Below are 12,909 nucleotides of genomic sequence, written 5' to 3'. Positions count from 1 at the left end.
AACAGTTTGACCATCCTTCCACTGTTGGACGAGAAGGCCTGGATCACAGTCTCTGCTCTAATTCATCCCAAAGTTGTTCTATCAGGTTGTGGTCAGGACTCTGTGCAGGCCAGTCAAGTTCCTCCACCCCAAACTCGCTCATCCATGTCTTTATGGGCCTTGCTTTGTGCACTGGTCCAAATCATTTGGTGGAGGGGGGATTATGGGGTGGGGTTGTTTTTCCAGAGTTGGGCTTGGTCCCTTCGTTCCAGTTAAGGGAACTCTTAAGGCGTGAGCATACCAAGACATTTTGGACAATTTCATGCTCCCAACTTTGTGGGAACAGTTTGGGGATGGCACCTTCCTGTTCCAACATGACTGCACACCAGTGCACAAAGCAAGGTCCATAAAGACATGGATGAGCGAGTTTGGGGTGGGGAAACTTGACTGGCCTGCACAGAACCCTGATCTCAAACCCGGTAGAACACCTTTGGGATGCATTAGAGCAGAGACTGTGAGCCAGGTCTACTCGTCCAACATCAGTGCCTGGCCTCACAAATGTGCTTCTGGAAGAATGGTCAAAAATTCCCATAGACACTCCTAAACCTTGTGGACAGCCTTCCCAGAAGAGTTGAAGTTGTTATAGCTGCAAAGGGTGGGCCAACTCAATACTGAACCCCACGGACAAAGACTGGAGTGCCATTAAAGTTCACGTGTGTGTAATCACTTTTGACAATACTTTTGACAATATAGTGTATTTTCATATACAACCTCTTTGAAGACTGATTTTCTAAGATGAGTTACTAACCAATACTTTATGTTAAAAAAAAAAGAAACCATGAGAATAATTTACAGGGATATTGATCTATCTTAATAAGCTTATGATAAGTAGAGTAAACAATGCAGAAATTAGCGAGTCATGCATGGCATTCAAAGTAACTTTTTCTTTTCCTGGTTCACACCTTATGAACCTGGTCTAGCTAGCTATATCTATTTCCTATTGTCATGCATCTGACTAATTGCACATACTCTGTCAACTATTTATCCAAATACAATATGGTTTATTGTTTAAGTGAGTAGATATTAAATTATACATACTGTTTACAGAAGTCAAAACTCTTACTGGGCATTGAGGTATGCTGCTGACAGAAAAAATCATCCCATAACAGGAACTGAAATTGCACACTTTACTTTAGAATCTAAAACGTGTACATACTGTACTTTAGGAGAAGCTGATATAAATAAGCTTATTTAGGTGTTAATTGTAACCACAGGCTTAGGAGGGCTTCTGGGGTCACTTGATGACTTTAAGCAGGGCCGCTGTTAGAAATCACAGGGCCCCGTACAGCCTACTTGACAACAAAATCTCAAAACAATATTTTCACAAAAAAAACATGAAAATCATTTATGCCGCGTACACACGAGCGGAATGTCCGACAGAAAAAGTCAGACAGAATCTTTTCATCGTATATTCTGATCGTGTGTATGCCTCATCGGACTTTTTTTTCCGAAAATTCCGACGGACCTAGAAATAGAACATATGTTAAATATTTCCGACTGAACCAATTCCTATCGGGAAAACCGCTCGCCTGTATGCTGTTCCGATGGACCAAAAACGACGCATGCTCTGAAGCAAGTACGAGACGGAAGCTATTGGCTACCGGCTATTGAACTTCCGTTTTCTAGTCCCGTCGTACGTGTTGTACGTCACCTTGTTCTGGACGGTCGGACTTTGCTGTGACCATGTGTACGCAAGACAATTTCAGCGGAACTCCGTCGGAAAAACCTTCAGAGTTTATTCCGATGGGAAAACCAATCATGTGTACGCGGCATAATAGTGAACACAAACATTCCATCATACATAAAAAAATATTAATTCCCCCCCCCAATACCACCCCCCAGCTCAAATCCCACCCCAATCCCCCCTCCTAACACAAACCTATCTAGCACACATCCTCATTCTTCTCAAACTTTCTATCCCAGCACAAATGTTTGCCCCCCCCCCCCCTCCCCCCATCCCATCCCCCAGTTCAAATCCTACCCCAAATACTCCCTGCCAGCACAAACCCCCCGATCCCTCCTATTAGCCCATATTGTCCCACCCCCTCCTGGTACAAAATCTCCTGGATCCTCCCTCCCAGAACAAATCTTGTTTCCCCAATCCCTCCTCCTAGCACAAACAACTCCTTCTAAATTACCCATCCCAGCAAAAATTCTTCCTCCCTACTCAAATCCCCCACCCCCCTCCTAGCACAAACATTTCCTCCATCTGGCTCAACCATCCGCCGCCCCCCCCCCAAAAAAAACCTCCTCCTAGCACATATCCCCCCTCCCCAGCACAGATAGCCGCCCATCCTCTCTCCTCCACAAACATCCTAAGCACAAACTTTTATTCATCCCTCCCCCAACTTACAGTGGGAAACCACTACATAACCAGGAGAAGGTGCTCTGTGTTGTGCTCCCACCTTGTGTCAGAACAGCGCTCATCTGTGCAGCACATGAGACAGGCTGTCTCATTGGGCTGTACACATACACAGTTTGATTACTGCCCCCTATCTCCTCCAAGGGTTGCTCATCTCCTGGCAGCAGAAAACGTGGGTAGCAGGCAGTATTTAAACTGTGTGTGTGTGTGTGTGTGTACAGTCCAATGCGATCAGAGCGATCTGGTTTCATGTGCTGTATAGACGAGTACTTTTCTGAAATAAGGCCAGAGCACGACACAACGCACCTCCTCCTGGCTGTTTCCTCTCTGCCTCTTCTCCTCCCACTGCTCCAGTCTCCAGGCTGCTGTCGTCCCAGCCCTGAGTGCGGGTGGGGCGGGGGAAGGAATTTAGCAGCTGACGGCCAGGCACACCATCCAAGGGAGGGCCGGCCTGGGGGGCAGAACTGAAGTCTGGGTCTTCTTAAATCCGGCCATGTGTGTCTCTCACCTAGCAGCTGAAAGCCGGGAGGAGGGAGAGCGGGAGAATCCAGCTTTCAGTTGCTGCAGAGAGACACACAGTTTTGTCATCGGTGGTTTTCTGCAACACTGGGCTTGGTTCACCCTCTCTTATGGGGTCTCCCTTTGGGGGAGCCTCACCTAATACTTAGGTGGGTCTGTTTTCGGTAGGCCCTCCAGAGAACGGGGTCCATCTGGTTTCGGCCAGATGGACCAACTGTAAATACCCTTGTCCCCGTCTGGAGCCTAACACCCCAGGGGATTCAGGGAAAGGCACACTTGTGTACCCATTTGCTCTTTTTTGTGTTTCACTCTTTATGTGTGTGCACATTTTTTTGGCACCGGGTGAAGATTTTGGGTGTGTTATGCACGCCATAGGCTTTCAAAAAAAAAAAAAAAAACTGGTCCTCTTGTTGTCCGGGCCCCCTACAGGAGTACCTGTAGTACCCCCTATTGGTGGCCCTGACGTTAAGTAACACTAAAATATATCTTTACCCTGTCCTCTGAACTGAGCATGTGTCAGTCTTTAGCATTAAGGTACAATGTATATGCACTTTGCCACTTCAATTGCATTGTTTTCACAATGTATGCTTGCTGTAGAGCACCTTAGACATATCTGTGAATGTAAGTGTAGCCGAGTGCCCATTTACTCACTATGCCCAGACACATTTTAACTTCCCAAACTTTAACTTCCCAAGACATGTTGAGGTGTGGACGGAGCCTACTTCTCTCTGCACATGGGGGTACCTTTCGCCTGGGACCAGTCTGAGACCACTTTCACATTGTGTGCAGTAAAATACAGCTTTCCTCTGAAAAGTGTCTTGTCTCATATCACTACACACTGTAGCTTGGTAGATGTTGCATTAGGAAGGACGTGCTGAGCCTGTGCCCATTCCACAACTCCAGCATACCTCTGTTACCTTACTCCCAGTAACAGAATAGGGTCCCACCGAGCACATGCAGACCTCATGTGTGCTCATTAACTCCTTCCTTCCAGTACCTCGTGACCAGGCCAAAGATCTCTGTAATGCGGGTTCAATTCCAGTTGCTATTGAATACCATCTGTTAGAGAAGGAGCCAGGCAACGGCCCCCTCGATACCGGAGGACATGTCATCTTATCATGCCTAAGGACTGGTTTCTTGGTATCTTGAACTTGTGCTTGGTTACTCTTAGCAACTACATTCATTCTCCTTGTTTTGCCAAGTTAACCCCTTTTCGTGGTGGTGTTCCTTCATACCCCCTTGTGCTTTTCAGATCTTGGCTCTCTAGATATGCCAGAACCCACATGCACCCCTTTGAATAACTTCAGACCAGGCTTAGAACATTACAGTCCAATATGAACAAGTCCAATACCTAACCCTGACTACAGTACTGTGGCTGCCCAGGCATACCTCCATGAGGTCATAGTCTATGCTGGTATTCTCGATGACTTGGAAATCCCCTGAAAATCCCGGTGCCTTCAGTGGACTACAAGGTGCAGCAGTCCCAATACCATGAGCTGAGAGCTGGAACAGAACCAATCAAGGACCCTGGAACACAACCTTCCCCCTTTTTATAACACAGGTGGCCTGGCTGAGAGCAAAAACCCAGGGACCTGAACACACATAACTTAACCCTTTTCCTCCTTCAGCAGCTCTGGAAAGGCCACACCTGCTGAGGCAGAGTGAGCTGAACAAGTAGTCTGCAGCCAGGTGGGCAACCCTCCACTATCAGAGCCAGCATGCAGGCAGGAAGGTAGGTTGGGGCCTAAAAGAATACATCTTTTCCAGGAGACACATTTACTGTAGGGAGCTCTTCCTCCAGTGGTGTTTTGTGAAAGTGGTGGCCTGTATGCAAGATCATACTTTAGGCCCTACTGCCAGAAAAAAATTGCGATGCAAGCAGCGCGCCCTGGCAAAAAGTGGGTGTTGTCTTCAGTAGCTTTCGGTGGCTTTAAATAATGCCCACTGGTTGCATAGTGAAGTAATGATTCAGCTCCTTCCTGGCAGGGTTGCCAACCCCTCCAAACTTTTTTTTTCGACAAAACATGTAAATGTCACAGTGTGACAAATTGTGGGCATGACTAGGATTCTGAAAATCATGAGGAACTCTAGTACTAAGCAGAAAACAAGCCCAGACTAACAGTGGGAGTGGCTTAAAGGGGGATGATTAAACAAAACCAGAGCCTAGTCCCTGTATACACATGTGCCGCAGTCCTACCTCACCTATAGGTAGCGCTGGCTCTGCACAAAGATATTGGTCAAGATTATGTAACATTGAACATAAATGGAATGCAGGTGTCAGGATTAAAGTTGTTGGCCAAATGAAAAAGAAACATACAGATTCCTCCATCCATACAAGCGAGGTGGAGGAAGGAATCCTCCCTGCTGTGCTACTGTACCCTGACTTCAGGACTCCTCCACAGTCAAAATACATTGATCAGTGCTGCAGCTGATGATTGACAAAAGTTTTTCAACGTTCCCATCAGTTTGACTTCTGTCAAGCTGAAATGGCCATAGGTGGACCATGCAGAACTGGCTGAATTTGGATGCATCTATGGTGGCTGTAAAGGCTAAAGTTGTTTTTACCTTAATGCATTCTATGCATTAAGGTCAAAAACCTTCTGTGCTACAGATTTCCCCTTGCTCCCCCTATACTTATCTCAATCAGGGCCGTCTTTACTGCGGGGCAAAAGGGGCAACTGCCCAGTGCCCAGTCATTGTTGGGGGGCCCAAAGCAGCTGCCCCTTTAATCACGCGGTGCCCGCCAGGGTTTTATTTCAGCTGGAGTTTAGCCGCCTCCGGCGCTGCTCAGTTCCGTCACTTGTATATACAGAAGCGCTGCCTCTGTATTTACAACTGACAGCGCACCCCTCAGCACTACACTCCACGCATAGCGCACCCCTCAGCACTGCACTCCGTGCACAGCGCTGCCCTCAGCCCTGCACTCCACACACCCCTCAGCCCTGCAATCCATGCACAAGGCACCCCTCAGCCCTGCACTCCATGCACAGCGCACCCCTTAGCCCTGCACTTTGCACACAGCACACCCCTCAGCCCTGCACTCCATGCACAGAGCACCCCTGAGCCCTGCACTCCACGCACAGCGCACCCCTCAGCCCTGCACTCTGCACACAGCGCACCCCTCAGCACTACACTCTGCACACAGCTCACCCCTCAGCCCTGCACTTTGCGCACAGCACACCCATCAGCCCTGCACTCCATGCACAGCGCTGCCCTCAGCCCTGCACTCCACACACCCCTCAGCCCTTCACTCCATGCACCCCTCAGCCCTGCACTCCACGCACAGAGCACCCCTCAACCCTGCACTCAAGGCACAGCGCACCCCTCAGCCCTGAACTCCATTCACAGTGCACCCCTTAGCCCTGCACTCCGTGCACAGCGCAGCCCTCAGTCCTGCACTCCGTGCACAGTGCACCCCTCAGCCCTGCACTCCATGCACAGCTCACCCCTCAGCCCTGCACTCTGCGCACAGCGCACCCCTCAGCACTGCACTCTGCGCACAATGCACCCCTCAGCACTGCACTCCCTGCACAGCACACCCCTCAGCATTGCACTCCGCGCACAGCGCAACCTTCAGCCCTGCACTCCATGCACAGCGCACCCCTCCGCCCTGCACTCTACGCACGGAGCACTACTCAGCCCTGCACTCCATGCACAGAACACCCCACAAACCTGCACTCTGTGCACAGAGCACCCCTCATCACTGTATTGTAATGATGTGCTGTAATCTCTAGAAACCAACCATTGAGCTGTAATGATGTGCTGTAACCTCTAGCACCATTGAGTGGTAATGATGTGCAGTAGCCTTCAGCAACAAATCAGTGAACGGTAATGATCTCCTGTAATTTCTAGCAACCAAGTAGTGGTGATGTGTGGTAGTGATGTGCAGTAACCTCTAGCAACCAATCAGTGAGTGGTAAGGATGTGCAGTAACCTCTAGCAACCAATCGGTGAACAGTAATAATGTGCAGTAACCTCTAACAACCAATCAGCAAGCAGAAATGATGTTCTGTAAGCTCTAGCAACTAATCACTGAGCCATAATGTGTGCTGTAACCTCTGGCAACCAATTGCTGCCTGATCTGCTGCAGTGAACTGATATTGAGTCTAGCTACTATTTATTGTATGTCTCAGAGTGGGGGCTTGGGGGGGGGGGCCAAAACAAATGTTTGCCCAGGGTCCAATCAACATTAAAGACGGCCCTGATCTTGATCCAATACTCTCCTGTCTCTGTCCCTCCTCACTGGGAAGATTGATAGCAGCGGAAGCCATTGGCTTCCACTGCTGCCAATCAAACTCTGAAGAGTGAGCGTAGGTTGGAGCCGAGCTGTCCTGTCTGTGTCAATGGACACAGACAGGACGGCTCAGGAGTGAGCCTGCATGAGTGCCTCCGTAGAAAGTGGCTTTTTATGGGGGCATTTGCAGAACAAGAGAAGCCAGGATAGCTGGAGGGGGGGACCTGAGAAGAAGAGGATCAGGGCTGCTCTGTGAAAAACCATTGCACAGAGCAGGTAAGTATGACATGTTTATTATTTTAAAATTTATAAAAAAATGTAAGGTTTATTATTACTTTAAGTAACATACAACACAGCATATAGAGTGCAGGAGTCAGAATGAGAGGGGAGTCAAAATGAGAGGGGGAAAGAGGAAGGTGGGGTGAGAGAGGGGCTGGAGAGAGAGAGACAAAGGGGAGAGAGAGGGGGGGAGGGAGAGATAAAGGAGCGTGAGGGACAGAAATAGAATTAGGAGAGGGAGAGAGATCAGGGAAGAGATAGTGGCAGACAAGGAAGAGGGAATGGGAGAGAGAGGGAGAGCAAAGAGGGGAGAGGGAGAGCTATACTGCGGCAGGTTGGCTTGGCTCCGCGAATCGCCGTACCAGTACTGCGGTTCCTTTAATGGCTAAAGATACAGTATCTCACAAAAGTGAGTACACCCCTCACATTTTTGTAAATATTTTATTCTATCTTTTCATGTGACGACACTGAAGAAACGACACTTTGTTCCAATGTGAAGTAGTGAGTGTACAGTGTAAATTTGCTGTCCCCTCAAAATAACTCAACACACAGCCATTAATGTCTAAACCGCTGACAACAAAAGTGAGTACACCCCTAAGTGAAAATGTCCAAATTGGGCCAATTAGCCGTTTTCCCTCCCCGGTGTCATGTGACTCGTTAGTGTTACAAGGTCTCCGGCGTGAATGGGGAGGAGGTGTGTTAAATTTGGTGTTATCGTTCTCTCTCATACTGGTCACTGGAACATGGCATCTCATGGCAAAGAACTCTCTGAGGATCTGAAAAAAAGAATTGTTGCTCTACATAAAGATGACCTAGGCTATAATAAGATTGCTAAGACCCTGAAACTGAGTTGCAGCACAGTGGCCAAGACCATACAGTGGTCTAACAGGACAGGTTCCACTTAGAACAGGCCTCGCCATGGTCGACCAAAGAAGTTGAGTGCACGTGCTCAGCGCCATATTCAGAGGTTGTCTTTGGGAAATAGACGCACGAGGGCTGCCAGCATTGCTTCAGAGGTTGCAGGGGTGGGGGGTCAGCCTGTAAGTGCTCAGACCATACGCTGCACACTGCATCAAATTGGTCTGCATGGCTGTCATCCCAGAAGGAAGCCTCTTCTAAAGATGATGCACAAGACAGCCTGCAAACAGTTTGCTGAAGACAAGCAGACTAAGGACATGGATTACTGGAGCCATGTCCTGTGGTCTGATGAGACCAAGATAAACTTATTTGGTTCAGCTGGTGCCAAGTGTGAGTGGCGGCAATCAGGTGAGGAGTACAGAGACAAGTGTGTCTTGCCTACAGTCAAGCATAGTAGTGGGAGTGTCATGGTCTGGGGCTGCATGAGTGCTGCCGGCACTGGGGAGCTACAGTTTATTGAGGGAACCATGAATGCCATCATATACTGTGACATATTGAAGCAGAGACTGGGCCGCAGGGCAGTATTCCAACATTGTAACTACCCCAAACACCCCTCCAAGGTGGCCACTGCCTTGATAATGAAGCTGAGGTTAAAGTTGATGGACTGACCAAGCATGTCTCCAGACCTAAACCCCATTGAGCATCTGTGGGGCATCCTCAAACAGAAGGTGGAGGAGCGCAAGGTCTCTAACATCCACCAGCTCTGTGATGTCGTCATGGAGGAGTGGAAGAGGACTTCAGTGGCAACCTGTGAAGCTCTGGTGAACCTCATGCCTAAGAGGGTTAAGGCAGTGCTGGAAAATAATGGTGGCCACACAAAATATTAACACTTTTGGGCCCAATTTGGACATTTTCACATAGGGGTGTACTCACTTTTGTTGCATGCAGACATTAATGGCTGTGTGTTGAGTTATTTAGGAGGGGACAGCAAACTTACACTCACTACTTTACATTGTAGCAAAGTGTAATTTCTTCAGTGTTGTCACATGAAAAGATATAATAAAATATTTACAAAAATGTGAGGGGTGTACTCACTTTCGTGAGATACTGCATAGCCCCTATTTTGTAGATGCTATAAGTTTTGCGCAAACCAATCAATATACGCTTTATGTGATTTTTTTTTTACCAAAAATATGTAGAAGAATATATATTGGCCTAAACAGATGAAGACAATTTTTTTTGGGGGGGGGGGGGGGATATTTATTATAGCAAAAAGCAAAAAATATTGTTTTTTTGTTTTTCAAATTGTCAGTCTTTTTTTTGTTTATAACACAAAAAATAAAAACCGCAGAGGTGATCAAATACAACCAAAACAAATCTCTATTTGTGGGAAAAAAGGACCTCAATTTTGTTTGGTTACAGCATAGCACGACCACGCAATTGTCAGTTAAATTGATGCAATGACGTATCGCAAAAAATGGGCTGTTCATTAAGGGAGTAAAACCTTCCAGGACTGAAGGGGTTAACAAGAAAGTGTGAGAACAGGTAGTCATGGTCCCACCTCATGAAGGTGATGTCCACCAAGAGGTGGAGAGGCGGGGTGGGGATGTCACAATCTCCTCCTCGTTCAATTTGAATATGCTTTGCATTCATTCAGAAAATTCAAATCATTCTCTGAATGGCACCCATGTGTAGTGGTGTCTACTTCAGTGATTTTCATATTCCAGGTGCATTGGCCAGGTATGGTATATACATAGGTCCAAGCTAGACCAATGTAACTGTTACCCATATACTATATTTAAGATTTAATATCTCTCAGATATGATTTGGGTTAAATTAGAGTTCTTTGACCATGAGTGAAAGCTTTAACACAATAACAACATTTATTGGTGAGTAGTTGAAAGTCTATCTAATACATAACCATCTATCTATAGTCTACACCAAGGAAGAAAATATTAGGTTAAAATGAGAGAATGAGAGAAAATACATGAAGGAATATGAAGGAATACAGAGTATATTTCTCAAAACAAATCTACGAACATATTTAGTTACAAGTAAAGGGCAGACCTTTCCCATAATTACCCTTTGCACCAAGGTTCCAATCTGATGGCTGCTCTCCCATAAAGTGTGTGTTTCCCATCTAGTTTGTGTATATCATTACAGGCTGATGCTTCATTGGTTGGCATAGTGTGGCTCTAATCAGGGGCGTAACTAGAAATAGCAGGGTCCCATAGCAAAATGTTGTATGGGGCCCCCCTGCAAACAGCCCCCCCCCCACAGCTGCCCTAGTGTCAATGCAGCGTGAGCTGTACCACATACAGCGTGACCTGTGCCCCATGCAGCGTGACCTGTGCCCCATGCAGCCTGGTCTGCCTGTGCCCCATACAGCATGACCTGTGCCCTATACAGCATGACCTGTGCCCCATACAGCCTGGTCTGCCTGTGCCCCATACAGCCTCACCTATGCAGAGGAAGAGGCAAGCCACCCGGATCAGCAGAGAGCGGGATTGCCCGCTGTAATAGCTTTCATTTGAATTTTCCCGTCTTCCCAGGGCTCATTGTCACATAGCCCCACCTCTTGGCCCGATGCCTTTGATGACGTCACATGTCCCGCATTGGATCAGCGTTCTGTCTATCAAAGGCGCCGGGCCAAGAGGTGGAGCTATGAGCCGTGAGCCCCGGGAACACTGGAAGTTATAATGAAAGCTATTACATCGGGCAATTCAGCTCTCTGCTGATACGGACAGCTCGCCTCTTTCTCTCCTCTCTCTTCCCCTGGCTGGGAGACTATGCCGGTAGTGCTCTCATCCTCACTGGGCCCCACTCAGCTGCGGGCCCCATAGCGCCTGCATGGGTCGCTATGGTGGTAGTTACGCCCCTGGCTCTAATTGGTTAGCTTCCCTATGCTTGGTTAAGGACTGGCTACATCTCCAATCCCTATACTTTGCATAAGTCAGCCCCCTTTAATGCAAATCCTTGTGACTATTTTGAGCAGGAGCTTAACTTGAATTTTCCCGGGAAGTTAAGTATTGATTATGGGTTGGCCTCCCTTCATTGCATATCTCAGCATGGGATCCTTTGAAGTGAGTATATGTAAAACAATGAGGTTTGGATCCCATTGTTTGTATACACAAGCCTAGGCACCGACTTGTCTGGTCTACCAGAGATATATGTGAAGATAATATGTTCCGGCCTGCATAGATACAAGTGTAGCACTAACTCAGGGTGGAGCTGCTGGTTTAAAGCGGGCTGTTGCCGTCACCTTTGTTACCTCAATTTCACCAGAACCGGGTCTAGGGTCCCGTTGAGTTTAATGCCAGGCAGTGTAGACACCAGACATTTGAGTATCTTTTCCAATGCTTTAATAAAGAGTAACTGAAGGAAGTAGCAGGAAAGAGGTAGAAGAAGAGTTGCAGGGAAGTTCAAATACCTTTTCTTGATATAGTATTATGAATTGAAATCTTGTAGATGAATGCACTCTCCCCCTAGAGTTGAATCTCTGCCCGCCCGGACAGGTTCCCCCCCACCAACCTAGCAACTGGCACGCAGCACGAACAAAAGTCTCTGCCACAGACTTGAATGGAATAGAAACCCGTACGATCCTCTGCCACAGGATGTAATGGTTTATGATTGCCTTTCCAACACCGACTCATGGTGACAACGACACCCACAGGCACAGTGTGACACTACATGCAACACAGCCAAACTGGAACAGAGGCTAAATCTGACTATGTATAAAACAGATAACCCACTAAATTTACCTATGAGTGGTAGATGAAAATCTACCAGCGCTACACAAGCTAAATAAAATATATTCCTAATTACAATATTTTACAGCTATTAATGGAGATTTCACATAAACTCATAAGGCAACAGTAACCATATATAAAATGTCCAAGATATAAGATATACATTATTGGTCATGATTTAAGCTGTCGGAATAAAGCACGTCAAAAACAAGATAAATACATTGACCAAGAGTCCCTATTCACACTTGTACATGAAGGTAATTAGGCAATTTTTTGTTTTTTTATGAAGCATATTGCAGTTGTTTTATGCGTTTTTCAAGCTTCAGGCATTTTTGTTTTGTCCAATTGAAAGCAGTATCATATGCTGTCTTCTTCCTTGTGTCTGTTAGAATAGTTTATTAGTGCGAACATATAGTACATGAAAAACAAGATAAAACACTTGTGTCATGCGTTTTCAGGCTCTCTCACTCAAATTTATGGTGCCCAAAATTTGCGGGATTCTGCCCGAAAAAAAGGTCATGTACTTCTTTGCGCAACAAGTGACACAATACTGAGGTATGAATAGGCATGGTTGAAAATAATTGGATCCGTCATGTTAAGTGTTGTCACGATTCAGAAAACATGCAACAGAACACTTAGGTTTGATTGGGGGAGGGGGCAAAGAAGTACTTACTCTAGAAAATGTATGTTCTCAGAGTTTACACCGCATTATTCAGGAATAGTTGCTTAAACTAGGAAAACATGCTTAGGCAAATATTTTCTATACTGCGTGTTTCTTGACACATGGATGTGTCATTATTCAGCAAAAAATTACTGACAAGTGATAAGTGGAGTGATGCAGATTACATCCTGTTTATGTGAACTTTCAA

This window comes from Aquarana catesbeiana, linkage group LG01, assembly GCF_042186555.1.
Source record: "Aquarana catesbeiana isolate 2022-GZ linkage group LG01, ASM4218655v1, whole genome shotgun sequence".
NCBI classification, from domain to species: Eukaryota; Metazoa; Chordata; class Amphibia; order Anura; family Ranidae; genus Aquarana; species Aquarana catesbeiana.
The sequence above is the reverse complement of the archived record's forward strand: the minus strand, read 5'-3'. Positions refer to the sequence as shown.